Genomic DNA, 18,929 nt, shown 5'->3' on the forward strand with positions numbered 1-18,929 from the left:
ATGCATCAACAGAACGGTGTTGGCAGTATAAAAATATCTACAGCACCTTGTATTCCCAGGTGGTCTCCCATCCAAGTACTAACCAGGCCCAACACTGCTTAGCTTCCAAGATCAGATGAGATTGGGCGTATCCAGTGTGGTGTGGCTGTAGATAAGCTTTGTGGTTTCTGTTAGAACTTTTCTACTTCTAACTACTGGTTCATAAATGAATACGTTTGAAAATGGAATGCATCAACAGAACGGTGTTGGCAGTATAAAAATATCTACAGCACATTGTATTCCCAGGTGGTCTCCCATCCAAGTACTAACCAGGCCCAACACTGCTTAGCTTCCAAGATCAGATGAGATTGGGCGTATCCAGTGTGGTGTGGCTGTAGATGAGCTTTGTGGTTTCTGTTTGAACTTTTCTACTTCTAACTACTGGTTCATAAATGAATACATTTGAAAATGGAATGCATCAACAGAACGGTGTTGGCAGTATAAAAATATCTACAGCACATTGTATTCCCAGGTGGTCTCCCATCCAAGTACTAACCAGTCCCAACACTGCTTAGCTTCCAAGATCAGATGAGATTGGGCGTATCCAGTGTGGTGTGGCTGTAGATGAGCTTTGTGGTTTCTGTTAGAACTTTTCTACTTCTAACTACTGGTTCATAAATGAATACATTTGAAAATGGAATGCATCAACAGAACGGTGTTGGCGGTATAAAAATATCTACAGCACCTTGTATTCCCAGGTGGTCTCCCATCCAAGTACTAACCAGGCCCAACACTGCTTAGCTTCCAAGATCAGATGAGATTGGGCGTATCCAGTGTGGTGTGGCTGTAGATGAGCTTTGTGGTTTCTGTTAGAACTTTTCTACTTCTAACTACTGGTTCATAAATGAATACGTTTGAAAAAGGAATGCATCAACAGAACGGTGTTGGTAGTATAAAAATATCTACAGCACCTTGTATTCCCAGGTGGTCTCCCATCCAAGTACTTTCCAGGCCCAACACTGCTTAGCTTCCAAGATCAGATGAGATTGGGCGTATCCAGTGTGGCTTGGCTCTAGATGAGCTTTATGGTTTCTGTTAGAACTTTTCTACTTCTAACTACTGGTTCATAAATGAATACGTTTGAAAATGGAATGCATCAACAGAACGGTGTTGGTAGTATAAAAATATCTACAGCACTTTGTATTCCCAGTTGGTCTCCCATCCAAGTACTAACCAGGCCCAACACTGCTTAGCTTCCAAGATCAGATGAGATTGGGCGTATCCAGTGTGGTGTGGCTGTAGATGAACTTTCTGGTTTCTGTTAGAACTTTTCTACTTCTAACTACTGGTTCATAAATGAATACATTTTAAAATGGAATGCATCAACAGAATGGTGTTGGCAGTATAAAAATATCTACAGCACCTTGTATTCCCAGGTGGTCTCCCATCCAAGTACTAACCAGGCCCAACACTGCTTAGCTTCCAAGATCAGATGAGATTGGGCATATCCAGTGTGGTGTGGCTGTAGAAGAGCTTTATGGTTTCTGTTAGTACTTTTCTACTTCTAACTACTGGTTCATAAATGAATACATTTGAAAATGGAATGCATCAACAGAACGGTGTTGGTAGTATAAAAATATCTACAGCACCTTGTATTCCCAGGTGGTCTCCCATCCAAGTACTAACCAGGCCCAACACTGCTTAGCTTCCAAGATCAGATGAGATTGGGCATATCCAGTGTGGTGTGGCTGTAGAAGAGCTTTATGGTTTCTGTTAGTACTTTTCTACTTCTAACTACTGGTTCATAAATGAATACATTTGAAAATGGAATGCATCAACAGAACGGTGTTGGTAGTATAAAAATATCTACAGCACCTTGTATTCCCAGGTGGTCTCCCATCCAAGTACTAACCAGGCCCAACACTGCTTAGCTTCCAAGATCAGATGAGATTGGGCGTATCTAGTGTGGTGTGGCTGTAGATGAGCTTTATGGTTTCTGTTAGAACTTTTCTACTTCTAACTACTGTTTCATAAATGAATACATTTGAAAATGGAATGCATCAACAGAACGGTGTTGGTAGTATAAAAATATCTACAGCACCTTGTATTCCCAGGTGGTCTCCCATCCAAGTACTAACCAGGCCCAACACTGCTTAGCTTCCAAGATCAGATGAGATTGGGCGTATCCAGTGCGGTGTGGCTGTAGATGAGCTTTGTGGTTTCTGTTAGAACTTTTCTACTTCTAACTACTGGTTCATAAATGAATACGTTTGAAAATGGAATGCATCAACAGAACGGTGTTTGCAGTATAAAAATATCTACAGCACCTTGTATTCCCAGGTGGTCTCCCATCCAAGTACTAACCATGCCCAACACTGCTTAGCTTCCAAGATCAGATGAGATTGGGCGTATCCAGTGTGGTGTGGCTGTAGATGAGCTTTGTGGTTTCTGTTAGAAATTTTCTACTTCTAACTACTGGTTCATAAATGAATACGTTTGAAAATGGAATGCATCAACAGAACGGTGTTGGCAGTATAAAAATATCTAAGCACCTTGTATTCCCAGGTGGTCTCCCATCCAAGTACTAACCAGGCCCAACACTGCTTAGCTTCCAAGATCAGATGAGATTGGGCGTATCCAGTGTGGTGTGGCTGTAGATGAGCGTTGTGGTTTCTGTTAGAACTTTTCTACTTCTAACTACTGGTTCATAAATAAATACATTTGAAAATGGAATGCATCAACAGAACGGTGTTGGCAGTATAAAAATATCTACAGCACCTTGTATTCCCAGGTGGTCTCCCATCCAAGTACTAACCAGGCCCAACACTGCTTAGCTTCCAAGATCAGATGAGATTAGACGTATCCAGTGTGGTGTGGCTGTAGATGAACTTTTTGGTTTCTGTTAGAACTTTTTTACTTCAAACTACTGGTTCATAAATGAATACGTTTTAAAATGGAATGCATCAACAGAACGGTGTTGGCAGTATAAAATTATCTACAGCACCTTGTATTCCCAGGTGGTCTCCCATCCAAGTACTAACCAGGCCCAACACTGCTTAGCTTCCAAGATCAGATGAGATTGGGCGTATCCAGTGTGGTGTGGCTGTAGATGAGCTTTATGGTTTCTGTTTGAACTTTTCTACTTCTAACTTCTGGTTCATAAATGAATACATTTGAAAATTGAATGCATCAACAGAACATTGTTGGCAGTATAAAATATCTACAGCACCTTGTAATCCCAGGTGGTCTCCTATCCAAATACTAACCAGGCCCAACACTGCTTAGCTTTCAAGATCAGATGAGATTGGGCGTATCCACTGTGTTTTGGCTGTAGATGAGCTTTGTGGTTTCTGTTAGAACTTTTCTACTTCTAACTACTGGTTCATAAATGATTACGTTTGAAAATAGAATGCATCAACAGAACGGTGTTGGCAGTATAAAAATATCTACAGCACCTTGTATTCCCAGGTGGTCTCCCATCCAAGTACTAACCAGGCCCAACACTGCTTAGCTTCCAAGATCAGATGAGATTGGGCGTATGCAGTGTGGTGTGGCTGTAGATGAACTTTGTGGTTTCTGTGAGAACTTTTCTACTTCTAACTACTGGTTCATAAAAGAATGCGTTTGAAAATTGAATGCATCAACAGAACGGTGTTGGCAGTATAAAAATATCTACAGCACCTTGTATTCCCAGGTGGTCTCCCATCCAAGTACTAACCAGGCCCAACACTGCTTAGCTTCCAAGATCAGATGAGATTGGGCGTATCCAGTGTGGTGTGGCTGTAGATGAGCTTTGTGGTTTCTGTTTGAACTTTTCTACTTCTAACTACTGGTTCATAAATGAATACGTTTTAAAATGGAATGCATTAACAGAACGGTGTTGGCAGTATAAAAATATCTACAGCACCTTGTATTCCCAGGTGGTCTCCCATCCAAGTACTAACCAGGCCCAACACTGCTTAGCTTCCAAGATCAGATGAGATTGGGCGTATCCAGTGTGGTGTTGCTGTAGATGAACTTTCTGGTTTCTGTTAGAACTTTTCTACTTCTAACTACTGGTTCATAAATGAATACGTTTTAAAATGGAATGCATCAACAGAACGGTGTTGGCAGTATAAAAATATCTACAGCACGTTGTATTCCCAGGTGGTCTCCCATCCAAGTACTAACCAGGCCCAACACTGCTTAGCTTCCAAGATCAGATGAGATTGGGCGTATCCAGTGTGGTGTGGCTGTAGATGAGCTTTGTGGTTTCTGTTAGAACTTTTCTACTTCTAACTACTGGTTCATAAATGAATTCGTTTGAAAATGGAATGCATCAACAGAACGGTGTTGGCAGTATAAAAATATCTACAGCACCTTGTATTCCCAGGTGGTCTCCCATCCAAGTACTAACCAGGCCCAACACTGCTCAGCTTCCAAGATCAGATGAGATTGGACGTATCCAGTGTGGTGTGGCTGTAGATTAACTTTTGGTTTCTGTTAGAACTTTTCTACTTCTAACTACTGGTTCATAAATGAAAACGTTTTAAAATGGAATGCATCAACAGAACGGTGTTGGCAGTATAAAATTATCTACAGCACCTTGTATTCCCAGGCGGTCTCCCATCCAAGTACTAACCAGGCCCAACACTGCTTAGCTTCCAAGATCAGATGAGATTGGGCGTATCCAGTGTGGTGTGGCTGTAGATAAGCTTTCTGGTTTCTGTTAGAACTTTTCTACTTCTAACTACTGGTTCATAAATGAATACATTTTAAAATGGAATGCATCAACAGAATGGTGTTGGCAGTATAAAAATATCTACAGCACCTTGTATTCCCAGGTGGTCTCCCATCCAAGTACTAACCAGGCCCAACACTGCTTAGCTTCCAAGATCAGATGAGATTGGGCATATCCAGTGTGGTGTGGCTGTAGAAGAGCTTTATGGTTTCTGTTAGTACTTTTCTACTTCTAACTACTGGTTCATAAATGAATACATTTGAAAATGGAATGCATCAACAGAACGGTGTTGGTAGTATAAAAATATCTACAGCACCTTGTATTCCCAGGTGGTCTCCCATCCAAGTACTAACCAGGCCCAACACTGCTTAGCTTCCAAGATCAGATGAGATTGGGCGTATCTAGTGTGGTGTGGCTGTAGATGAGCTTTATGATTTCTGTTAGAACTTTTCTACTTCTAACTACTGTTTCATAAATGAATACATTTGAAAATGGAATGCATCAACAGAACGGTGTTGGTAGTATAAAAATATCTACAGCACCTTGTATTCCCAGGTGGTCTCCCATCCAAGTACTAACCAGGCCCAACACTGCTTAGCTTCCAAGATCAGATGAGATTGGGCGTATCCAGTGTGGTGTGGCTGTAGATGAGCTTTGTGGTTTCTGTTAGAACTTTTCTACTTCTAACTACTGGTTCATAAATGAATACGTTTGAAAATGGAATGCATCAACAGAACGGTGTTTGCAGTATAAAAATATCTACAGCACCTTGTATTCCCAGGTGGTCTCCCATCCAAGTACTAACCATGCCCAACACTGCTTAGCTTCCAAGATCAGATGAGATTGGGCGTATCCAGTGTGGTGTGGCTGTAGATGAGCTTTGTGGTTTCTGTTAGAAATTTTCTACTTCTAACTACTGGTTCATAAATGAAAACGTTTGAAAATGGAATGCATCAACAGAACGGTGTTGGCAGTATAAAAATATCTAAGCACCTTGTATTCCCAGGTGGTCTCCCATCCAAGTACTAACCAGGCCCAACACTGCTTAGCTTCCAAGATCAGATGAGATTGGGCGTATCCAGTGTGGTGTGGCTGTAGATGAACTTTTTGGTTTCTGTTAGAACTTTTTTACTTCAAACTACTGGTTCATAAATGAATACGTTTTAAAATGGAATGCATCAACAGAACGGTGTTGGCAGTATAAAAATATCTACAGCACCTTGTATTCCCAGGTGGTCTCCCATCCAAGTACTAACCAGGCCCAACACTGCTTAGCTTCCAAGATCAGATGAGATTAGACGTATCCAGTGTGGTGTGGCTGTAGATGAACTTTTTGGTTTCTGTTAGAACTTTTTTACTTCAAACTACTGGTTCATAAATGAATACGTTTTAAAATGGAATGCATCAACAGAACGGTGTTGGCAGTATAAAATTATCTACAGCACCTTGTATTCCCAGGTGGTCTCCCATCCAAGTACTAACCAGGCCCAACACTGCTTAGCTTCCAAGATCAGATGAGATTGGGCGTATCCAGTGTGGTGTGGCTGTAGATGAGCTTTATGGTTTCTGTTTGAACTTTTCTACTTCTAACTTCTGGTTCATAAATGAATACATTTGAAAATTGAATGCATCAACAGAACATTGTTGGCAGTATAAAATATCTACAGCACCTTGTAATCCCAGGTGGTCTCCTATCCAAATACTAACCAGGCCCAACACTGCTTAGCTTTCAAGATCAGATGAGATTGGGCGTATCCACTGTGTTTTGGCTGTAGATGAGCTTTGTGGTTTCTGTTAGAACTTTTCTACTTCTAACTACTGGTTCATAAATGAATACGTTTGAAAATAGAATGCATCAACAGAACGGTGTTGGCAGTATAAAAATATCTACAGCACCTTGTATTCCCAGGTGGTCTCCCATCCAAGTACTAACCAGGCCCAACACTGCTTAGCTTCCAAGATCAGATGAGATTGGGCGTATGCAGTGTGGTGTGGCTGTAGATGAACTTTGTGGTTTCTGTGAGAACTTTTCTACTTCTAACTACTGGTTCATAAAAGAATACGTTTGAAAATTGAATGCATCAACAGAACGGTGTTGGCAGTATAAAAATATCTACAGCACCTTGAATTCCCAGGTGGTCTCCCATCCAAGTACTAACCAGGCCCAACACTGCTTAGCTTCCAAGATCAGATGAGATTGGGCGTATCCAGTGTGGTGTGGCTGTAGATGAGCTTTGTGGTTTCTGTTTGAACTTTTCTACTTCTAACTACTGGTTCATAAATGAATACATTTTAAAATGGAATGCATCAACAGAACGGTGTTGGCAGTATAAAAATATCTACAGCACTTTGTATTCCCAGGTGGTCTCCCATCCAAGTACTAACCAGGCCCAACACTGCTTAGCTTCCAAGATCAGATGAGATTGGGCGTATCCAGTGTGGTGTTGCTGTAGATGAACTTTCTGGTTTCTGTTAGAACTTTTCTACTTCTAACTACTGGTTCATAAATGAATACGTTTTAAAATGGAATGCATCAACAGAACGGTGTTGGCAGTATAAAAATATCTACAGCACGTTGTATTCCCAGGTGGTCTCCCATCCAAGTACTAACCAGGCCCAACACTGCTTAGCTTCCAAGGTCAGATGAGATTGGGCGTATCCATTGTGGTGTGGCTGTAGATGAGCTTTGTGGTTTCTGTTAGAACTTTTCTACTTCTAACTACTGGTTCATAAATGAATTCGTTTGAAAATGGAATGCATCAACAGAACGGTGTTGGGAGTATAAAATTATCTACAGCACCTTGTATTCCCAGGTGGTCTCCCATCCAAGTACTAACCAGGCCCAACACTGCTTAGCTTCCAAGATCAGATGAGATTGGGCGTATCCAGTGTGGTGTGGCTGTAGATGAGCTTTGGGGTTTCTGTTTGAACTTTTCTACTTCTAACTACTGGTTCATAAATGAATACATTTTAAAATGGAATGCATCAACAGAACGGTGTTGGCAGTATAAAAATATCTACAGCACCTTGTATTCCCAGGTGGTCTCCCATCCAAGTACTAACCAGGCCCAACACTGCTTAGCTTCCAAGATAAGATGAGATTGGGCGTATCCAGTGTGGTGTTGCTGAAGATGAACTTTCTGGTTTCTGTTAGAACTTTTCTACTTCTAACTACTGGTTCATAAATGAATAAGTTTGAAAATAGAATGCATCAACAGAACGGTGTTGGCAGTATAAAAATATCTACAGCACCTTGTATTCCCAGGTGGTCTCCCATCCAAGTACTAACCAGGCCCAACACTGCTTAGCTTCCAAGATCAGATGAGATTGGGCGTATCCAGTGTGGTGTGGCTGTAGATGAACTTTGTGGTTTCTGTTAGAACTTTTCTACTTCTAACTACTGGTTCATAAAAGAATACGTTTGAAAATGGAATGCATCAACAGAACGGTGTTGGGAGTATAAAATTATCTACAGCACCTTGTATTCCCAGGTGGTCTCCCATCCAAGTACTAACCAGGCCCAACACTGCTTAGCTTCCAAGATCAGATGAGATTGGGCGTATCCAGTGTGGTGTGGCTGTAGATGAACTTTGTGGTTTCTGTTAGAACTTTTCTACTTCTAACTACTGGTTCATAAATGAATACGTTTTAAAATGGAATGCATCAACAGAACGGTGTTGGCAGTATAAAATTATCTACAGCACCTTGTATTCCCAGGTGGTCTCCCATCCAAGTACTAACCAGGCCCAACACTGTTTAGCTTCCAAGATCAGATGAGATTGGGCGTATCCAGTGTGGTGTGGCTGTAGATGAGCTTTGTGGTTTCTGTTTGAACTTTTCTACTTCTAACTACTGGTTCATAAATGAATACATTTGAAAATTGAATGCATCAACAGAACGGTGTTGGCAGTATAAAAATATCTACAGCACCTTGTATTCCCAGGTGGTCTCCCATCCAAGTACTAACCAGGCCCAACACTGCTTAGCTTCCAAGATCAGATGAGATTGGGCGTATCCAGTGTGGTGTTGCTGTAGATGAACTTTCTGGTTTCTGTTAGAACTTTTCTACTTCTAACTACTGGTTCATAAATGAATACGTTTTAAAATGGAATGCATCAACAGAACGGTGTTGGCAGTATAAAAATATCTACAGCACGTTGTATTCCCAGGTGGTCTCCCATCCAAGTACTAACCAGGCCCAACACTGCTTAGCTTCCAAGATCAGATGAGATTGGGCGTATCCAGTGTGGTGTGGCTGTAGATGAGCTTTGTGGTTTCTGTTAGAACTTTTCTACTTCTAACTACTGGTTCATAAATGAATTCGTTTGAAAATGGAATGCATCAACAGAACGGTGTTGGCAGTATAAAAATATCTACAGCAACTTGTATTCCCAGGTGGTCTCCCATCCAAGTACTAACCAGGCCCAACACTGCTTAGCTTCCAAGATCAGATGAGATTGGACGTATCAAGTGTGGTGTGGCTGTAGATGAACTTTTGGTTTCTGTTAGAACTTTTCTACTTCTAACTACTGGTTCATAAATGAAAACGTTTTAAAATGGAATGCATCAACAGAACGGTGTTGGCAGTATAAAATTATCTACAGCACCTTGTATTCCCAGGCGGTCTCCCATCCAAGTACTAACCAGGCCCAACACTGCTTAGCTTCCAAGATCAGATGAGATTGGGCGTATCCAGTGTGGTGTGGCTGTAGATGAGCTTTATGGTTTCTGTTTGAACTTTTCTACTTCTAACTACTGGTTCATAAATGAATACATTTGAAAATTGAATGCATCAACAGAACGGTGTTGGCAGTATAAAATATCTACAGCACCTTGTATTCCCAGGTGGTCTCCCATCCAAGTACTAACCAGGCCCAACACTGCTTAGCTTCCAAGATCAGATGAGATTGGGCGTATCCACTGTGTTGTGGCTGTAGATGAGCTTTGTGGTTTCTGTTAGAACTTTTCTACTTCTAACTACTGGTTCATAAATGAATACGTTTGAAAATAGAATGCATCAACAGAACGGTGTTGGCAGTATAAAAATATCTACAGCACCTTGTATTCCCAGGTGGTCTCCCATCCAAGTACTAACCAGGCCCAACACTGCTTAGCTTCCAAGATCAGATGAGATTGGGCGTATCCACTGTGTTGTGGCTGTAGATGAGCTTTGTGGTTTCTGTTAGAACTTTTCTACTTCTAACTACTGGTTCATAAATGAATACGTTTGAAAATAGATTGCATCAACAGAACGGTGTTGGCAGTATAAAAATATCTACAGCACCTTGTATTCCCAGGTGGTCTCCCATCCAAGTACTAACCAGGCCCAACACTGCTTAGCTTCCAAGATCAGATGAGATTGGGCGTATCCAGTGTGGTGTGGCTGTAGATGAACTTTGTGGTTTCTGTTAGAACTTTTCTACTTCTAACTACTGGTTCATAAAAGAATACGTTTGAAAATGGAATGCATCAACAGAACGGTGTTGGCAGTATAAAATTATCTACAGCACCTTGTATTCCCAGGTGGTCTCCCATCCAAGTACTAACCAGGCCCAACACTGCTTAGCTTCCAAGACCAGATGAGATTGGGCGTATCCAGTGTGGTGTGGCTGTAGATGAACTTTGTGGTTTCTGTTAGAACTTTTCTACTTCTAACTACTGGTTCATAAATGAATACGTTTTAAAATGGAATGCATCAACAGAACGGTGTTGGCAGTATAAAATTATCTACAGCACCTTGTATTACCAGGTGGTCTCCCATCCAAGTACTAACCAGGCCCAACACTGCTTAGCTTCCAAGATCAGATGAGATTGGGCATATCCAGTGTGGTGTGGCTGTAGATGAGCTTTATGGTTTCTGTTAGAACTTTTGTACTTCTAACTACTGGTTCATAAATGAATACATTTGAAAATGGAATGCATCAACAGAACGGTGTTGGCAGTATAAAAATATCTACAGCACCTTTTATATTCCCAGGTGGTCTCCCATCCAAGTACTAACCAGGCCCAACACTGCTTAGCTTCCAAGATCAGATGAGATTGGGCGTATCCAGTGTGGTGTGGCTGTAGATGAGCTTTGTGGTTTCTGTTAGAACTTTTCTACTTCTAACTACTGGTTCATAAATGAATACGTTTGAAAATGGAATGCATCAACAGAACGGTGTTGGCAGTATAAAAATATCTACAGTACCTTGTATTCCCAGGTGGTCTCCCATCCAAGTACTAACCAGGCCCAACACTGCTTAGCTTCCAAGATCAGATGAGATTGGACGTATCCAGTATGGTGTGGCTGTAGATGAACTTTTTGGTTTCTGTTAGAACTTTTCTACTTCTAACGACTGGTTCATAAATGAATACATTTGAAAATGGAATGCATCAACAGAACGATGTTGGCAGTATAAAAACATCTACAGCACCTTGTATTCCCAGGTGGTCTCCCATCCAAGTACTAACCAGGCCCAACACTGCTTAGCTTCCAAGATCAGATGAGATTGGGCGTATCCAGTGTGGTGTGGCTGCAGATGAGCTTTGCGGTTTCTGTTAGAACTTTTCTACTTCTAACTACTGGTTCATAAATGAATACGTTTGAAAATGGAATGCATCAACAGAACGGTGTTGGTAGTATAAAAATATCTACAGCACCTAGTATTCCCAGGTGGTCTCCCATCCAAGTACTAACCAGGCCCAACTCTGCTTAGCTTCCAAGATCAGATGAGATTGGGCGTATCCAGTGTGGCTTGGCTGTAGATGAGCTTTATGTTTTCTGTTAGAACTTTTCTACTTCTAACTACTGGTTCATAAATGAATACGTTTGAAAATGGAATGCATCAACAGAACGGTGTTGGTAGTATAAAAATATCTACAGCACCTTGTATTCCCAGGTGGTCTCCCATCCAAGTACTAACCAGGCCCAACACTGCTTAGCTTCCAAGATCAGATGAGATTAGGCGTATCCAGTGTGGTGTGGCTGTAGATGAATTTTCTGGTTTCTGTTAGAACTTTTCTACTTCTAACTACTTGTTCATAAATGAACACGTTTGAAAATGGAATGCATCAACAGAACGGTGTTGGCAGTATAAAAATATCTACAGCACCTTTTATATTCCCAGGTGGTCTCCCGTCCAAGTACTAACCAGGCCCAACACTGCTTAGCTTCCAAGATCAGATGAGATTGGGCGTATCCAGTGTGGTGTGGCTGTAGATGAGCTTTGTGGTTTCTGTTAGAACTTTTCTACTTCTAACTACTGGTTCATAAATGATTACGTTTGAAAATGGAATGCATCAACAGAACGGTGTTGGCAGTATAAACATATCTACAGCACCTTGTATTCCCAGGTGGTCTCCCATCCAAGTACTAACCAGGCCCAACACTGCTTAGCTTCCAAGATCAGATGAGATTGGGCGTATCCAGTGTGGTGTGGCTGTAGATGAGCTTTGTGGATTCTGTTAGAACTTTTCTACTTCTAACTACTGGTTCATAAATGAATACGTTTGAAAATGGAATGCATCAACAGAACTGTGTTGGCAGTATAAAAACATCTACAGCACCTTGTATTCCCAGGTGGTCTCCCATCCAAGTACTAACCAGGCCCAACACTGTTTAGCTTCCAAGATCAGATGAGATTGGGCGTATCCAGTGTGGTGTGGCTGTAGATGAACTTTGTGGTTTCTGTTATAACTTTTCTACTTCTAACTACTGGTTCATAAATGAATACGTTTTAAAATGGAATGCATCAACAGAACGGTGTTGGCAGTATAAAATTATCTACAGCACCTTGTATTCCCAGGTGGTCTCCCATCCAAGTACTAATCAGGCCCAACACTGCTTAGCTTCCAAGATGAGATGAGATTGGGCATATCCAGTGTGGCGTGGCTGTAGAAGAGCTTTATGGTTTCTGTTAGTACTTTTCTACTTCTAACTACTGGTTCATAAATGAATACGTTTGAAAATGGAATGCATCAACAGAACGGTGTTGGCAGTATAAAAATATCTACAGCACCTTTTATATTCCCAGGTGGTCTCCCATCCAAGTACTAACCAGGCCCAACACTGCTTAGCTTCCAAGATCATATGAGATTGGGCGTATCCAGTGTGGTGTGGCTGTAGATAAGCTTTGTGGTTTCTGTTAGAACTTTTCTACTTCTAACTACTGGTTCATAAATGATTACGTTTGAAAATGGAATGCATCAACAGAACGGTGTTGGCAGTATAAACATATCTACAGCACCTTGTATTCCCAGGTGGTCTCCCATCCAAGTACTAACCAGGCCCAACACTGCTTAGCTTCCAAGATCAGATGAGATTGGACGTATCCAGTATGGTGTGGCTGTAGATGAACTTTTTGGTTTCTGTTAGAACTTTTCTACTTCTAACTACTGGTTCATAAATGAATACGTTTTAAAATGGAATGCATCAACAGAACGGTGTTGGCAGTATAAAATTATCTACAGCACCTTGTATTCCCAGGCGGTCTCCCATCCAAGTACTAACCAGGCCCAACACTGCTTAGCTTCAAAGATCAGATGAGATTGGGCGTATCCAGTGTGGTGTGGCTGTAGATGAGCTTTATGGTTTCTGTTTGAACTTTTCTACTTCTAACTACTGGTTCATAAATGAATACATTTGAAAATTGAATGCATCAACAGAACGGTGTTGGCAGTATAAAAATATCTACAGCACCTTGTATTCCCAGGTGGTCTCCCATCCAAGTACTAACCAGGGCCAACACTGCTTAGCTTCCAAGATCAGATGAGATTGGGCGTATCCAGTATGGTGTGGCTGTAGATGAGCTTTGTGGTTTCTGTTAGAACTTTTCTACTTCTAACTACTGGTTCATAAATGAATACGTTTGAAAATGGAATGCATCAACAGAACGGTGTTGGCAGTATAAAAACATCTACAGCACCTTGTATTCCCAGGTGGTCTCCCATCCAAGTACTAACCAGGCCCAACACTGCTTAGCTTCCAAGATCAGATGAGATTGGGCGTATCCAGTGTGGTGTGGCTGCAGATGAGCTTTGTGGTTTCTGTTAGAACTTTTCTACTTCTAACTACTGGTTCATAAATGAATACGTTTGAAAATGGAATGCATCAACAGAACGGTGTTGGTAGTATAAAAATATCTACAGCACCTAGTATTCCCAGGTGGTTTCCCATCCAAGTACTAACCAGGCCCAACTCTGCTTAGCTTCCAAGATCAGATGAGATTAGGCGTATCCAGTGTGGTGTGGCTGTAGATGAATTTTCTGGTTTCTGTTAGAACTTTTCTACTTCTAACTACTTGTTCATAAATGAATACGTTTGAAAATGGAATGCATCAACAGAACGGTGTTGGCAGTATAAAATTATCTACAGCACCTTGTATTCCCAGGTGGTCTCCCATCCAAGTACTAACCAGGCCCAACACTGTTTAGCTTCCAAGATCAGATGAGATTGGGCGTATCCAGTGTGGTGTGGCTGTAGATGAACTTTGTGGTTTCTGTTATAACTTTTCTACTTCTAACTACTGGTTCATAAATGAATACGTTTTAAAATGGAATGCATCAACAGAACGGTGTTGGCAGTATAAAATTATCTACAGCACCTTGTATTCCCAGGTGGTCTCCCATCCAAGTACTAATCAGGCCCAACACTGCTTAGCTTCCAAGATGAGATGAGATTGGGCATATCCAGTGTGGTGTGGCTGTAGAAGAGCTTTATGGTTTCTGTTAGTACTTTTCTACTTCTAACTACTGGTTCATAAATGAATACGTTTGAAATGGAATGCATCAACAGAACGATGTTGGTAGTATAAAAATATCTACAGCACCTTGTATTCCCAGGTGGTCTCCCATCCAAGTACTAACCAGGCCCAACACTGCTTCGCTTCCAAGATCAGATGAGATTGGGCGTATCCAGTGTAGTGTGGCTGTAGATGAGCTTTATGGTTTCTGTTAGAACTTTTCTACTTCTAACTACTGTTTCATAAATGAATACGTTTGAAAATGGAATGCATCAACAGAACGGTGTTGGTAGTATAAAAATATCTACAGCACCTTGTATTCCCAGGTTGTCTCCCATCTAAGTACTAACCAGGCCCAACACTGCTTAGCTTCCAAGATCAGATGACATTGGGCGTATCCAGTGTGGTGTGGCTGTAGATGAGCTTTGTGGATTCTGTTAGAACTTTTCTACTTCTAACTACTGGTTCATAAATGAATACGTTTGAAAATGGAATGCATCAACAGAACTGTGTTGGCAGTATAAAAATATCTACAGCACCTTGTATTCCCAGGTGGTCTCCCATCCAAGTACTAACCAGGCCCAACACTGCTTAGCTTCCAAGATCAGATGAGATTGGGCGTATCCAGTGTGGTGTGGCTGTAGATGAGCTTTGTGGTTTCTGTTAGAACGTTTCTACTTCTAACTACTGGTTCATAAATGAATACGTTTGAAAAAGGAATGCATCAACAGAACGGTGTTGGTAGTATAAAAATATCTACAGCACCTTGTATTCCCAGGTGGTCTCCCATCCAAGTACTAACCAGGCCCAACACTGCATAGCTTCCAAGATCAGATGAGATTGGGCGTATCCAGTGTGGCTTGGCTCTAGATGAGCTTTATGGTTTCTGTTAGAACTTTTCTACTTCTAACTACTGGTTCATAAATGAATACGTTTGAAAATGGAATGCATCAACAGAACGGTGTTGGTAGTATAAAAATATCTACAGCACCTTGTATTCCCAGGTGGTCTCCCATCCAAGTACTAACCAGGCCCAACACTGCTTAGCTTCCAAGATCAGATGAGATTGGGCGTATCCAGTGTGGTGTGGCTGTAGATGAACTTTCTGGTTTCTGTTAGAACTTTTCTACTTCTAACTACTGGTTCATAAATGAATACATTTTAAAATGGAATGCATCAACAGAATGGTGTTGGCAGTATAAAAATATCTACAGCACCTTGTATTCCCAGGTGGTCTCCCATCCAAGTACTAACCAGGCCCAACACTGCTTAGCTTCCAAGATCAGATGAGATTGGGCATATCCAGTGTGGTGTGGCTGTAGAAGAGCTTTATGGTTTCTGTTAGTACTTTTCTACTTCTAACTACTGGTTCATAAATGAATACATTTGAAAATGGAATGCATCAACAGAACGGTGTTGGTAGTATAAAAATATCTACAGCACCTTATATTCCCAGGTGGTCTCCCATCCAAGTACTAACCAGGCCCAACACTGCTTAGCTTCCAAGATCAGATGAGATTGGGCGTATCTAGTGTGGTGTGGCTGTAGATGAGCTTTATGGTTTCTGTTAGAACTTTTCTACTTCTAACTACTGGTTCATAAATGAATACGTTTGAAAATGGAATGCATCAACAGAACGGTGTTGGTAGTATAAAAATATCTACAGCACCTTGTATTCCCAGGTGGTCTCCCATCCAAGTACTAACCAGGCCCAACACTGCTTAGCTTCCAAGATCAGATGAGATTGGGCGTATCCAGTGTGGTGTGGCTGTAGATGAGCTTTGTGGTTTCTGTTAGAACTTTTCTACTTCTAACTACTGGTTCATAAATGAATACGTTTGAAAATGGAATGCATCAACAGAACGGTGTTTGCAGTATAAAAATATCTACAGCACCTTGTATTCCCAGGTGGTCTCCCATCCAAGTACTAACCATGCCCAACACTGCTTAGCTTCCAAGATCAGATGAGATTGGGCGTATCCAGTGTGGTGTGGCTGTAGATGAGCTTTGTGGTTTCTGTTAGAACTTTTCTACTTCTAACTACTGGTTCATAAATGAAAACATTTGAAAATGGAATGCATCAACAGAACGGTGTTGGTAGTATAAAAATATCTACAGCACCTTGTATTCCCAGGTGGTCTCCCATCCAAGTACTAACCAGGCCCAACACTGCTTAGCTTCCAAGATCAGATGAGATTGGGCGTATCCAGTGTGGTGTGGCTGTAGATGAGCTTTGTGGTTTCTGTTAGAACTTTTCTACTTCTAACTACTGGTTCATAAATGAATACGTTTGAAAATGGAATGCATCAACAGAACGGTGTTTGCAGTATAAAAATATCTACAGCACCTTGTATTCCCAGGTGGTCTCCCATCCAAGTACTAACCATGCCCAACACTGCTTAGCTTCCAAAATCAGATGAGATTGGGCGTATCCAGTGTGGTGTGGCTGTAGATAAGCTTTGTGGTTTCTGTTAGAACTTTTCTACTTCTAACTACTGGTTCATAAATGAATACATTTGAAAATGGAATGCATCAACAGAACGGTGTTGGTAGTATAAAAATATCTACAGCACCTTGTATTCCCAGGTGGTCTCCCATCCAAGTACTAACCAGGCCCAACACTGCTTAGCTTCCAAGATCAGATGAGATTGGGCGTATCCAGTGTGGTGTGGCTGTAGATGAGCTTTGTGGTTTCTGTTAGAAATTTTCTACTTCTAACTACTGGTTCATAAATGAATACGTTTGAAAATGGAATGCATCAACAGAACGGTGTTGGCAGTATAAAAATATCTAAGCACCTTGTATTCCCAGGTGGTCTCCCATCCAAGTACTAACCAGGCCCAACACTGCTTAGCTTCCAAGATCAGATGAGATTGGGCGTATTCAGTGTGGTGTGGCTGTAGATGAGCTTTGTGGTTTCTGTTAGAACTTTTCTACTTCTAACTACTGGTTCATAAATGAAAACATTTGAAAATGGAATGCATCAACAGAACGGTGTTGGCGGTATAAAAATATCTACAGCACCTTGTATTCCCAGGTGGTCTCCCATCCAAGCACTAACCAGGCCCAACACTGCTTAGCTTCCAAGATCAGATGAGATTGGGCGTATCCAGTGTGGTGTGGCTGTAGATGAGCTTTGTGGTTTCTGTTAGAACTTTTCTACTTCTAACTACTGGTTCATAAATGAATACGTTTGAAAATGGAATGCATCAACAGAACGGTGTTGGCAGTATAAAAATATCTAAGCACCTTGTATTCCCAGGTGGTCTCCCATCCAAGTACTAACCAGGCCCAACACTGCTTAGCTTCCAAGATCATATGAGATTGGGCGTATCCAGTGTGGTGTGGCTGTAGATGAGCTTTGTGGTTTCTGTTAGAACTTTTCTACTTCTAACTACTGGTTCATAAATGAATACGTTTGAAAATGGAATGCATCAACAGAACGGTGTTGGCAGTATAAAAATATCTACAGCACCTTGTATTCCCAAGTGGTCTCCCATCCAAGTACTAACCAGGCCCAACACTGCTTAGCTTTCAAGATCAGATGAGATTGGGCGTATCCAGTGTGGTGTGGCTGTAGATGAGCTTTGTGGTTTCTGTTAGAACTTTTCTACTTCTAACTACTGGTTCATAAATGAATACGTTTGAAAATGGAATGCATCAACAGAACGGTGTTGGTAGTATAAAAATATCTACAGCACCTTGTATTCCCAGGTGGTCTCCCATCCAAGTACTATCCAGGCCCAACACTGCTTAGCTTCCAAGATCAGATGAGATTGGGCGTATCCAGTGTGGTGTGGCTGTAGATGAGCTTTATGGTTTCTGTTAGAACTTTTCTACTTCTAACTACTGGTTCATAAATGAATACGTTTGAAAATGGAATGCATCAACAGAACGGTGTTGGTAGTATAAAAATATCTACAGCACCTTGTATTCCCAGGTGGTCTCCCATCCAAGTACTAACCAGGCCCAACACTGCTTAGCTTCCAAGATCAGATGAGATTGGGCGTATCCAGTGTAGTGTAGCTGTAGATGAGCTTTGTGGTTTCTGTTAGAACTTTTCTACTTCTAACTACTGGTTCATAAATGAAAACGTTTGAAAATGGAATGCATCAACAGAACGGTGTTGGCAGTATAAAAATATCTACAGCACCTTGTATTCCCAGGTGGTCTCCCATCCAAGTACTAACCAGGCCCAACACTGCTTAGCTTCCAAGATTAGATGAGATTGGGCGTATCCAGTGTGCTGTGGCTGTACATGAGCTTTGTTGTTTCTGTTAGAACTTTTCTACTTCTAACTACTGGTTCATAAATGAATACGTTTGAAAATGGAATGCATCAACAGAACGGTGTTGGCAGTATAAAAATATCTACAGCACCTTGTATTCCCAGGTGGTCTCCCATCCAAGTACTAACCAGGCCCAACACTGCTTAGCTTCCAAGATCAGATGAGATTGGGCGTATCCAATGTGGTGTGGCTGTAGATGAGCTTTGTGGTTTCTGTTAGA

At 41.4% G+C, this 18,929-nt stretch overlaps 67 non-coding genes and 17 pseudogenes across 67 annotated transcripts; all 84 read right to left on the reverse strand.

Annotated features, from left to right (window-relative positions):
* Nucleotides 1-34: 34 nt before the first annotated feature.
* LOC134894097 (5S ribosomal RNA) lies at nt 35-153 on the reverse strand. The gene has a single exon (XR_010171748.1). It is a non-coding gene; the product is annotated as a 5S ribosomal RNA (ribosomal RNA).
* A 107-nt stretch (nt 154-260) lies between these two features.
* LOC135066035 (5S ribosomal RNA) lies at nt 261-379 on the reverse strand. The gene has a single exon (XR_010252296.1). It is a non-coding gene; the product is annotated as a 5S ribosomal RNA (ribosomal RNA).
* A 107-nt stretch (nt 380-486) lies between these two features.
* On the reverse strand, nt 487-605 carry LOC134886369 (5S ribosomal RNA). Its single transcript, XR_010170454.1, has one exon. It is a non-coding gene; the product is annotated as a 5S ribosomal RNA (ribosomal RNA).
* A 107-nt stretch (nt 606-712) lies between these two features.
* On the reverse strand, nt 713-831 carry LOC134894109 (5S ribosomal RNA). The gene has a single exon (XR_010171750.1). It is a non-coding gene; the product is annotated as a 5S ribosomal RNA (ribosomal RNA).
* A 107-nt stretch (nt 832-938) lies between these two features.
* LOC134884850 (5S ribosomal RNA) lies at nt 939-1,057 on the reverse strand. The gene has a single exon (XR_010168982.1). It is a non-coding gene; the product is annotated as a 5S ribosomal RNA (ribosomal RNA).
* Nucleotides 1,058-1,164: 107 nt separating this feature from the next.
* LOC135070017 (5S ribosomal RNA) lies at nt 1,165-1,283 on the reverse strand. Its single transcript, XR_010256191.1, has one exon. It is a non-coding gene; the product is annotated as a 5S ribosomal RNA (ribosomal RNA).
* A 107-nt stretch (nt 1,284-1,390) lies between these two features.
* Nucleotides 1,391-1,509, reverse strand: LOC135064471 (5S ribosomal RNA). Its single transcript, XR_010250780.1, has one exon. It is a non-coding gene; the product is annotated as a 5S ribosomal RNA (ribosomal RNA).
* A 107-nt stretch (nt 1,510-1,616) lies between these two features.
* LOC135064472 (5S ribosomal RNA) lies at nt 1,617-1,735 on the reverse strand. Its single transcript, XR_010250781.1, has one exon. It is a non-coding gene; the product is annotated as a 5S ribosomal RNA (ribosomal RNA).
* A 107-nt stretch (nt 1,736-1,842) lies between these two features.
* Nucleotides 1,843-1,961, reverse strand: LOC135063072 (5S ribosomal RNA). Its single transcript, XR_010249412.1, has one exon. It is a non-coding gene; the product is annotated as a 5S ribosomal RNA (ribosomal RNA).
* A 107-nt stretch (nt 1,962-2,068) lies between these two features.
* LOC134900835 (5S ribosomal RNA) lies at nt 2,069-2,187 on the reverse strand. Its single transcript, XR_010174338.1, has one exon. It is a non-coding gene; the product is annotated as a 5S ribosomal RNA (ribosomal RNA).
* A 107-nt stretch (nt 2,188-2,294) lies between these two features.
* LOC135065204 (5S ribosomal RNA) lies at nt 2,295-2,413 on the reverse strand. Its single transcript, XR_010251490.1, has one exon. It is a non-coding gene; the product is annotated as a 5S ribosomal RNA (ribosomal RNA).
* A 107-nt stretch (nt 2,414-2,520) lies between these two features.
* On the reverse strand, nt 2,521-2,638 carry LOC134888186 (5S ribosomal RNA; annotated as a pseudogene).
* Nucleotides 2,639-2,745: 107 nt separating this feature from the next.
* On the reverse strand, nt 2,746-2,864 carry LOC135068054 (5S ribosomal RNA). Its single transcript, XR_010254262.1, has one exon. It is a non-coding gene; the product is annotated as a 5S ribosomal RNA (ribosomal RNA).
* Nucleotides 2,865-2,971: 107 nt separating this feature from the next.
* On the reverse strand, nt 2,972-3,090 carry LOC134894121 (5S ribosomal RNA). The gene has a single exon (XR_010171752.1). It is a non-coding gene; the product is annotated as a 5S ribosomal RNA (ribosomal RNA).
* Nucleotides 3,091-3,196: 106 nt separating this feature from the next.
* Nucleotides 3,197-3,315, reverse strand: LOC134897379 (5S ribosomal RNA; annotated as a pseudogene).
* Nucleotides 3,316-3,422: 107 nt separating this feature from the next.
* LOC134901742 (5S ribosomal RNA) lies at nt 3,423-3,541 on the reverse strand. Its single transcript, XR_010175224.1, has one exon. It is a non-coding gene; the product is annotated as a 5S ribosomal RNA (ribosomal RNA).
* A 107-nt stretch (nt 3,542-3,648) lies between these two features.
* On the reverse strand, nt 3,649-3,767 carry LOC134894133 (5S ribosomal RNA). The gene has a single exon (XR_010171753.1). It is a non-coding gene; the product is annotated as a 5S ribosomal RNA (ribosomal RNA).
* Nucleotides 3,768-3,874: 107 nt separating this feature from the next.
* Nucleotides 3,875-3,993, reverse strand: LOC135059938 (5S ribosomal RNA). The gene has a single exon (XR_010246333.1). It is a non-coding gene; the product is annotated as a 5S ribosomal RNA (ribosomal RNA).
* A 107-nt stretch (nt 3,994-4,100) lies between these two features.
* Nucleotides 4,101-4,219, reverse strand: LOC135067477 (5S ribosomal RNA). The gene has a single exon (XR_010253690.1). It is a non-coding gene; the product is annotated as a 5S ribosomal RNA (ribosomal RNA).
* A 107-nt stretch (nt 4,220-4,326) lies between these two features.
* Nucleotides 4,327-4,445, reverse strand: LOC134885632 (5S ribosomal RNA). Its single transcript, XR_010169743.1, has one exon. It is a non-coding gene; the product is annotated as a 5S ribosomal RNA (ribosomal RNA).
* Nucleotides 4,446-4,551: 106 nt separating this feature from the next.
* On the reverse strand, nt 4,552-4,670 carry LOC134900928 (5S ribosomal RNA). The gene has a single exon (XR_010174429.1). It is a non-coding gene; the product is annotated as a 5S ribosomal RNA (ribosomal RNA).
* A 107-nt stretch (nt 4,671-4,777) lies between these two features.
* LOC135064474 (5S ribosomal RNA) lies at nt 4,778-4,896 on the reverse strand. Its single transcript, XR_010250783.1, has one exon. It is a non-coding gene; the product is annotated as a 5S ribosomal RNA (ribosomal RNA).
* A 107-nt stretch (nt 4,897-5,003) lies between these two features.
* On the reverse strand, nt 5,004-5,122 carry LOC135063074 (5S ribosomal RNA). Its single transcript, XR_010249414.1, has one exon. It is a non-coding gene; the product is annotated as a 5S ribosomal RNA (ribosomal RNA).
* Nucleotides 5,123-5,229: 107 nt separating this feature from the next.
* LOC134894144 (5S ribosomal RNA) lies at nt 5,230-5,348 on the reverse strand. The gene has a single exon (XR_010171754.1). It is a non-coding gene; the product is annotated as a 5S ribosomal RNA (ribosomal RNA).
* A 107-nt stretch (nt 5,349-5,455) lies between these two features.
* Nucleotides 5,456-5,574, reverse strand: LOC135065205 (5S ribosomal RNA). The gene has a single exon (XR_010251491.1). It is a non-coding gene; the product is annotated as a 5S ribosomal RNA (ribosomal RNA).
* Nucleotides 5,575-5,681: 107 nt separating this feature from the next.
* Nucleotides 5,682-5,799, reverse strand: LOC134888188 (5S ribosomal RNA; annotated as a pseudogene).
* Nucleotides 5,800-5,906: 107 nt separating this feature from the next.
* LOC135068055 (5S ribosomal RNA) lies at nt 5,907-6,025 on the reverse strand. Its single transcript, XR_010254263.1, has one exon. It is a non-coding gene; the product is annotated as a 5S ribosomal RNA (ribosomal RNA).
* Nucleotides 6,026-6,132: 107 nt separating this feature from the next.
* Nucleotides 6,133-6,251, reverse strand: LOC134894156 (5S ribosomal RNA). Its single transcript, XR_010171755.1, has one exon. It is a non-coding gene; the product is annotated as a 5S ribosomal RNA (ribosomal RNA).
* Nucleotides 6,252-6,357: 106 nt separating this feature from the next.
* LOC134897380 (5S ribosomal RNA) lies at nt 6,358-6,476 on the reverse strand (annotated as a pseudogene).
* A 107-nt stretch (nt 6,477-6,583) lies between these two features.
* On the reverse strand, nt 6,584-6,702 carry LOC134901743 (5S ribosomal RNA). Its single transcript, XR_010175225.1, has one exon. It is a non-coding gene; the product is annotated as a 5S ribosomal RNA (ribosomal RNA).
* A 107-nt stretch (nt 6,703-6,809) lies between these two features.
* Nucleotides 6,810-6,928, reverse strand: LOC134900741 (5S ribosomal RNA). The gene has a single exon (XR_010174246.1). It is a non-coding gene; the product is annotated as a 5S ribosomal RNA (ribosomal RNA).
* A 107-nt stretch (nt 6,929-7,035) lies between these two features.
* On the reverse strand, nt 7,036-7,154 carry LOC135069787 (5S ribosomal RNA). The gene has a single exon (XR_010255969.1). It is a non-coding gene; the product is annotated as a 5S ribosomal RNA (ribosomal RNA).
* A 107-nt stretch (nt 7,155-7,261) lies between these two features.
* LOC134888999 (5S ribosomal RNA) lies at nt 7,262-7,380 on the reverse strand (annotated as a pseudogene).
* Nucleotides 7,381-7,487: 107 nt separating this feature from the next.
* On the reverse strand, nt 7,488-7,606 carry LOC134894168 (5S ribosomal RNA). Its single transcript, XR_010171757.1, has one exon. It is a non-coding gene; the product is annotated as a 5S ribosomal RNA (ribosomal RNA).
* Nucleotides 7,607-7,713: 107 nt separating this feature from the next.
* On the reverse strand, nt 7,714-7,832 carry LOC134891336 (5S ribosomal RNA; annotated as a pseudogene).
* Nucleotides 7,833-7,939: 107 nt separating this feature from the next.
* Nucleotides 7,940-8,058, reverse strand: LOC134894181 (5S ribosomal RNA). Its single transcript, XR_010171759.1, has one exon. It is a non-coding gene; the product is annotated as a 5S ribosomal RNA (ribosomal RNA).
* Nucleotides 8,059-8,165: 107 nt separating this feature from the next.
* LOC134894192 (5S ribosomal RNA) lies at nt 8,166-8,284 on the reverse strand. The gene has a single exon (XR_010171760.1). It is a non-coding gene; the product is annotated as a 5S ribosomal RNA (ribosomal RNA).
* Nucleotides 8,285-8,391: 107 nt separating this feature from the next.
* On the reverse strand, nt 8,392-8,510 carry LOC134902032 (5S ribosomal RNA). The gene has a single exon (XR_010175510.1). It is a non-coding gene; the product is annotated as a 5S ribosomal RNA (ribosomal RNA).
* A 107-nt stretch (nt 8,511-8,617) lies between these two features.
* LOC135059939 (5S ribosomal RNA) lies at nt 8,618-8,736 on the reverse strand. Its single transcript, XR_010246334.1, has one exon. It is a non-coding gene; the product is annotated as a 5S ribosomal RNA (ribosomal RNA).
* A 107-nt stretch (nt 8,737-8,843) lies between these two features.
* On the reverse strand, nt 8,844-8,962 carry LOC135067478 (5S ribosomal RNA). The gene has a single exon (XR_010253691.1). It is a non-coding gene; the product is annotated as a 5S ribosomal RNA (ribosomal RNA).
* Nucleotides 8,963-9,069: 107 nt separating this feature from the next.
* On the reverse strand, nt 9,070-9,188 carry LOC134886470 (5S ribosomal RNA). Its single transcript, XR_010170552.1, has one exon. It is a non-coding gene; the product is annotated as a 5S ribosomal RNA (ribosomal RNA).
* A 106-nt stretch (nt 9,189-9,294) lies between these two features.
* Nucleotides 9,295-9,413, reverse strand: LOC134900930 (5S ribosomal RNA). The gene has a single exon (XR_010174431.1). It is a non-coding gene; the product is annotated as a 5S ribosomal RNA (ribosomal RNA).
* Nucleotides 9,414-9,519: 106 nt separating this feature from the next.
* LOC134887951 (5S ribosomal RNA) lies at nt 9,520-9,638 on the reverse strand (annotated as a pseudogene).
* A 107-nt stretch (nt 9,639-9,745) lies between these two features.
* LOC134887952 (5S ribosomal RNA) lies at nt 9,746-9,864 on the reverse strand (annotated as a pseudogene).
* Nucleotides 9,865-9,971: 107 nt separating this feature from the next.
* LOC134894204 (5S ribosomal RNA) lies at nt 9,972-10,090 on the reverse strand. Its single transcript, XR_010171762.1, has one exon. It is a non-coding gene; the product is annotated as a 5S ribosomal RNA (ribosomal RNA).
* Nucleotides 10,091-10,197: 107 nt separating this feature from the next.
* On the reverse strand, nt 10,198-10,316 carry LOC135061044 (5S ribosomal RNA). Its single transcript, XR_010247436.1, has one exon. It is a non-coding gene; the product is annotated as a 5S ribosomal RNA (ribosomal RNA).
* A 107-nt stretch (nt 10,317-10,423) lies between these two features.
* Nucleotides 10,424-10,542, reverse strand: LOC134884466 (5S ribosomal RNA). The gene has a single exon (XR_010168612.1). It is a non-coding gene; the product is annotated as a 5S ribosomal RNA (ribosomal RNA).
* Nucleotides 10,543-10,649: 107 nt separating this feature from the next.
* LOC135070532 (5S ribosomal RNA) lies at nt 10,650-10,770 on the reverse strand. The gene has a single exon (XR_010256694.1). It is a non-coding gene; the product is annotated as a 5S ribosomal RNA (ribosomal RNA).
* Nucleotides 10,771-10,877: 107 nt separating this feature from the next.
* Nucleotides 10,878-10,996, reverse strand: LOC134885542 (5S ribosomal RNA). Its single transcript, XR_010169655.1, has one exon. It is a non-coding gene; the product is annotated as a 5S ribosomal RNA (ribosomal RNA).
* Nucleotides 10,997-11,103: 107 nt separating this feature from the next.
* On the reverse strand, nt 11,104-11,222 carry LOC135060678 (5S ribosomal RNA). The gene has a single exon (XR_010247072.1). It is a non-coding gene; the product is annotated as a 5S ribosomal RNA (ribosomal RNA).
* A 107-nt stretch (nt 11,223-11,329) lies between these two features.
* On the reverse strand, nt 11,330-11,448 carry LOC135060844 (5S ribosomal RNA). Its single transcript, XR_010247238.1, has one exon. It is a non-coding gene; the product is annotated as a 5S ribosomal RNA (ribosomal RNA).
* A 107-nt stretch (nt 11,449-11,555) lies between these two features.
* Nucleotides 11,556-11,674, reverse strand: LOC135060498 (5S ribosomal RNA). Its single transcript, XR_010246891.1, has one exon. It is a non-coding gene; the product is annotated as a 5S ribosomal RNA (ribosomal RNA).
* A 107-nt stretch (nt 11,675-11,781) lies between these two features.
* On the reverse strand, nt 11,782-11,902 carry LOC134888711 (5S ribosomal RNA; annotated as a pseudogene).
* A 107-nt stretch (nt 11,903-12,009) lies between these two features.
* Nucleotides 12,010-12,128, reverse strand: LOC134894216 (5S ribosomal RNA). Its single transcript, XR_010171763.1, has one exon. It is a non-coding gene; the product is annotated as a 5S ribosomal RNA (ribosomal RNA).
* A 107-nt stretch (nt 12,129-12,235) lies between these two features.
* On the reverse strand, nt 12,236-12,354 carry LOC135060313 (5S ribosomal RNA). The gene has a single exon (XR_010246704.1). It is a non-coding gene; the product is annotated as a 5S ribosomal RNA (ribosomal RNA).
* A 107-nt stretch (nt 12,355-12,461) lies between these two features.
* Nucleotides 12,462-12,580, reverse strand: LOC134893756 (5S ribosomal RNA; annotated as a pseudogene).
* A 107-nt stretch (nt 12,581-12,687) lies between these two features.
* LOC134887216 (5S ribosomal RNA) lies at nt 12,688-12,808 on the reverse strand (annotated as a pseudogene).
* Nucleotides 12,809-12,915: 107 nt separating this feature from the next.
* LOC135067398 (5S ribosomal RNA) lies at nt 12,916-13,034 on the reverse strand. The gene has a single exon (XR_010253615.1). It is a non-coding gene; the product is annotated as a 5S ribosomal RNA (ribosomal RNA).
* Nucleotides 13,035-13,141: 107 nt separating this feature from the next.
* On the reverse strand, nt 13,142-13,260 carry LOC135066272 (5S ribosomal RNA). The gene has a single exon (XR_010252525.1). It is a non-coding gene; the product is annotated as a 5S ribosomal RNA (ribosomal RNA).
* A 107-nt stretch (nt 13,261-13,367) lies between these two features.
* LOC135068666 (5S ribosomal RNA) lies at nt 13,368-13,486 on the reverse strand. Its single transcript, XR_010254861.1, has one exon. It is a non-coding gene; the product is annotated as a 5S ribosomal RNA (ribosomal RNA).
* A 107-nt stretch (nt 13,487-13,593) lies between these two features.
* LOC135060680 (5S ribosomal RNA) lies at nt 13,594-13,712 on the reverse strand. Its single transcript, XR_010247074.1, has one exon. It is a non-coding gene; the product is annotated as a 5S ribosomal RNA (ribosomal RNA).
* Nucleotides 13,713-13,819: 107 nt separating this feature from the next.
* On the reverse strand, nt 13,820-13,938 carry LOC135065328 (5S ribosomal RNA). The gene has a single exon (XR_010251611.1). It is a non-coding gene; the product is annotated as a 5S ribosomal RNA (ribosomal RNA).
* Nucleotides 13,939-14,045: 107 nt separating this feature from the next.
* LOC134902033 (5S ribosomal RNA) lies at nt 14,046-14,164 on the reverse strand. The gene has a single exon (XR_010175511.1). It is a non-coding gene; the product is annotated as a 5S ribosomal RNA (ribosomal RNA).
* A 107-nt stretch (nt 14,165-14,271) lies between these two features.
* On the reverse strand, nt 14,272-14,390 carry LOC134891879 (5S ribosomal RNA; annotated as a pseudogene).
* A 106-nt stretch (nt 14,391-14,496) lies between these two features.
* On the reverse strand, nt 14,497-14,615 carry LOC135065581 (5S ribosomal RNA). The gene has a single exon (XR_010251859.1). It is a non-coding gene; the product is annotated as a 5S ribosomal RNA (ribosomal RNA).
* A 107-nt stretch (nt 14,616-14,722) lies between these two features.
* Nucleotides 14,723-14,841, reverse strand: LOC134893356 (5S ribosomal RNA; annotated as a pseudogene).
* Nucleotides 14,842-14,948: 107 nt separating this feature from the next.
* Nucleotides 14,949-15,067, reverse strand: LOC134894227 (5S ribosomal RNA). Its single transcript, XR_010171764.1, has one exon. It is a non-coding gene; the product is annotated as a 5S ribosomal RNA (ribosomal RNA).
* A 107-nt stretch (nt 15,068-15,174) lies between these two features.
* Nucleotides 15,175-15,293, reverse strand: LOC134889733 (5S ribosomal RNA; annotated as a pseudogene).
* Nucleotides 15,294-15,400: 107 nt separating this feature from the next.
* On the reverse strand, nt 15,401-15,519 carry LOC134894238 (5S ribosomal RNA). The gene has a single exon (XR_010171765.1). It is a non-coding gene; the product is annotated as a 5S ribosomal RNA (ribosomal RNA).
* Nucleotides 15,520-15,626: 107 nt separating this feature from the next.
* LOC135064475 (5S ribosomal RNA) lies at nt 15,627-15,745 on the reverse strand. Its single transcript, XR_010250785.1, has one exon. It is a non-coding gene; the product is annotated as a 5S ribosomal RNA (ribosomal RNA).
* A 107-nt stretch (nt 15,746-15,852) lies between these two features.
* Nucleotides 15,853-15,971, reverse strand: LOC135067146 (5S ribosomal RNA). Its single transcript, XR_010253370.1, has one exon. It is a non-coding gene; the product is annotated as a 5S ribosomal RNA (ribosomal RNA).
* A 107-nt stretch (nt 15,972-16,078) lies between these two features.
* On the reverse strand, nt 16,079-16,197 carry LOC134894250 (5S ribosomal RNA). Its single transcript, XR_010171766.1, has one exon. It is a non-coding gene; the product is annotated as a 5S ribosomal RNA (ribosomal RNA).
* A 107-nt stretch (nt 16,198-16,304) lies between these two features.
* LOC135065206 (5S ribosomal RNA) lies at nt 16,305-16,423 on the reverse strand. The gene has a single exon (XR_010251492.1). It is a non-coding gene; the product is annotated as a 5S ribosomal RNA (ribosomal RNA).
* Nucleotides 16,424-16,530: 107 nt separating this feature from the next.
* Nucleotides 16,531-16,649, reverse strand: LOC134894261 (5S ribosomal RNA). The gene has a single exon (XR_010171767.1). It is a non-coding gene; the product is annotated as a 5S ribosomal RNA (ribosomal RNA).
* A 107-nt stretch (nt 16,650-16,756) lies between these two features.
* Nucleotides 16,757-16,875, reverse strand: LOC134885277 (5S ribosomal RNA). Its single transcript, XR_010169395.1, has one exon. It is a non-coding gene; the product is annotated as a 5S ribosomal RNA (ribosomal RNA).
* A 107-nt stretch (nt 16,876-16,982) lies between these two features.
* LOC134894273 (5S ribosomal RNA) lies at nt 16,983-17,101 on the reverse strand. The gene has a single exon (XR_010171768.1). It is a non-coding gene; the product is annotated as a 5S ribosomal RNA (ribosomal RNA).
* Nucleotides 17,102-17,208: 107 nt separating this feature from the next.
* Nucleotides 17,209-17,326, reverse strand: LOC134888152 (5S ribosomal RNA; annotated as a pseudogene).
* Nucleotides 17,327-17,433: 107 nt separating this feature from the next.
* LOC135065302 (5S ribosomal RNA) lies at nt 17,434-17,552 on the reverse strand. The gene has a single exon (XR_010251584.1). It is a non-coding gene; the product is annotated as a 5S ribosomal RNA (ribosomal RNA).
* Nucleotides 17,553-17,659: 107 nt separating this feature from the next.
* Nucleotides 17,660-17,777, reverse strand: LOC134890721 (5S ribosomal RNA; annotated as a pseudogene).
* A 107-nt stretch (nt 17,778-17,884) lies between these two features.
* LOC135063323 (5S ribosomal RNA) lies at nt 17,885-18,003 on the reverse strand. Its single transcript, XR_010249657.1, has one exon. It is a non-coding gene; the product is annotated as a 5S ribosomal RNA (ribosomal RNA).
* A 107-nt stretch (nt 18,004-18,110) lies between these two features.
* Nucleotides 18,111-18,229, reverse strand: LOC134900998 (5S ribosomal RNA). The gene has a single exon (XR_010174496.1). It is a non-coding gene; the product is annotated as a 5S ribosomal RNA (ribosomal RNA).
* A 107-nt stretch (nt 18,230-18,336) lies between these two features.
* Nucleotides 18,337-18,455, reverse strand: LOC135064290 (5S ribosomal RNA). Its single transcript, XR_010250600.1, has one exon. It is a non-coding gene; the product is annotated as a 5S ribosomal RNA (ribosomal RNA).
* A 107-nt stretch (nt 18,456-18,562) lies between these two features.
* LOC134892919 (5S ribosomal RNA) lies at nt 18,563-18,681 on the reverse strand (annotated as a pseudogene).
* A 107-nt stretch (nt 18,682-18,788) lies between these two features.
* Nucleotides 18,789-18,907, reverse strand: LOC134902257 (5S ribosomal RNA). The gene has a single exon (XR_010175725.1). It is a non-coding gene; the product is annotated as a 5S ribosomal RNA (ribosomal RNA).
* Nucleotides 18,908-18,929: the final 22 nt, after the last annotated feature.

Source organism: Pseudophryne corroboree, chromosome 3 (genome assembly GCF_028390025.1).
Source record: "Pseudophryne corroboree isolate aPseCor3 chromosome 3, aPseCor3.hap2, whole genome shotgun sequence".
NCBI classification, from domain to species: Eukaryota; Metazoa; Chordata; class Amphibia; order Anura; family Myobatrachidae; genus Pseudophryne; species Pseudophryne corroboree.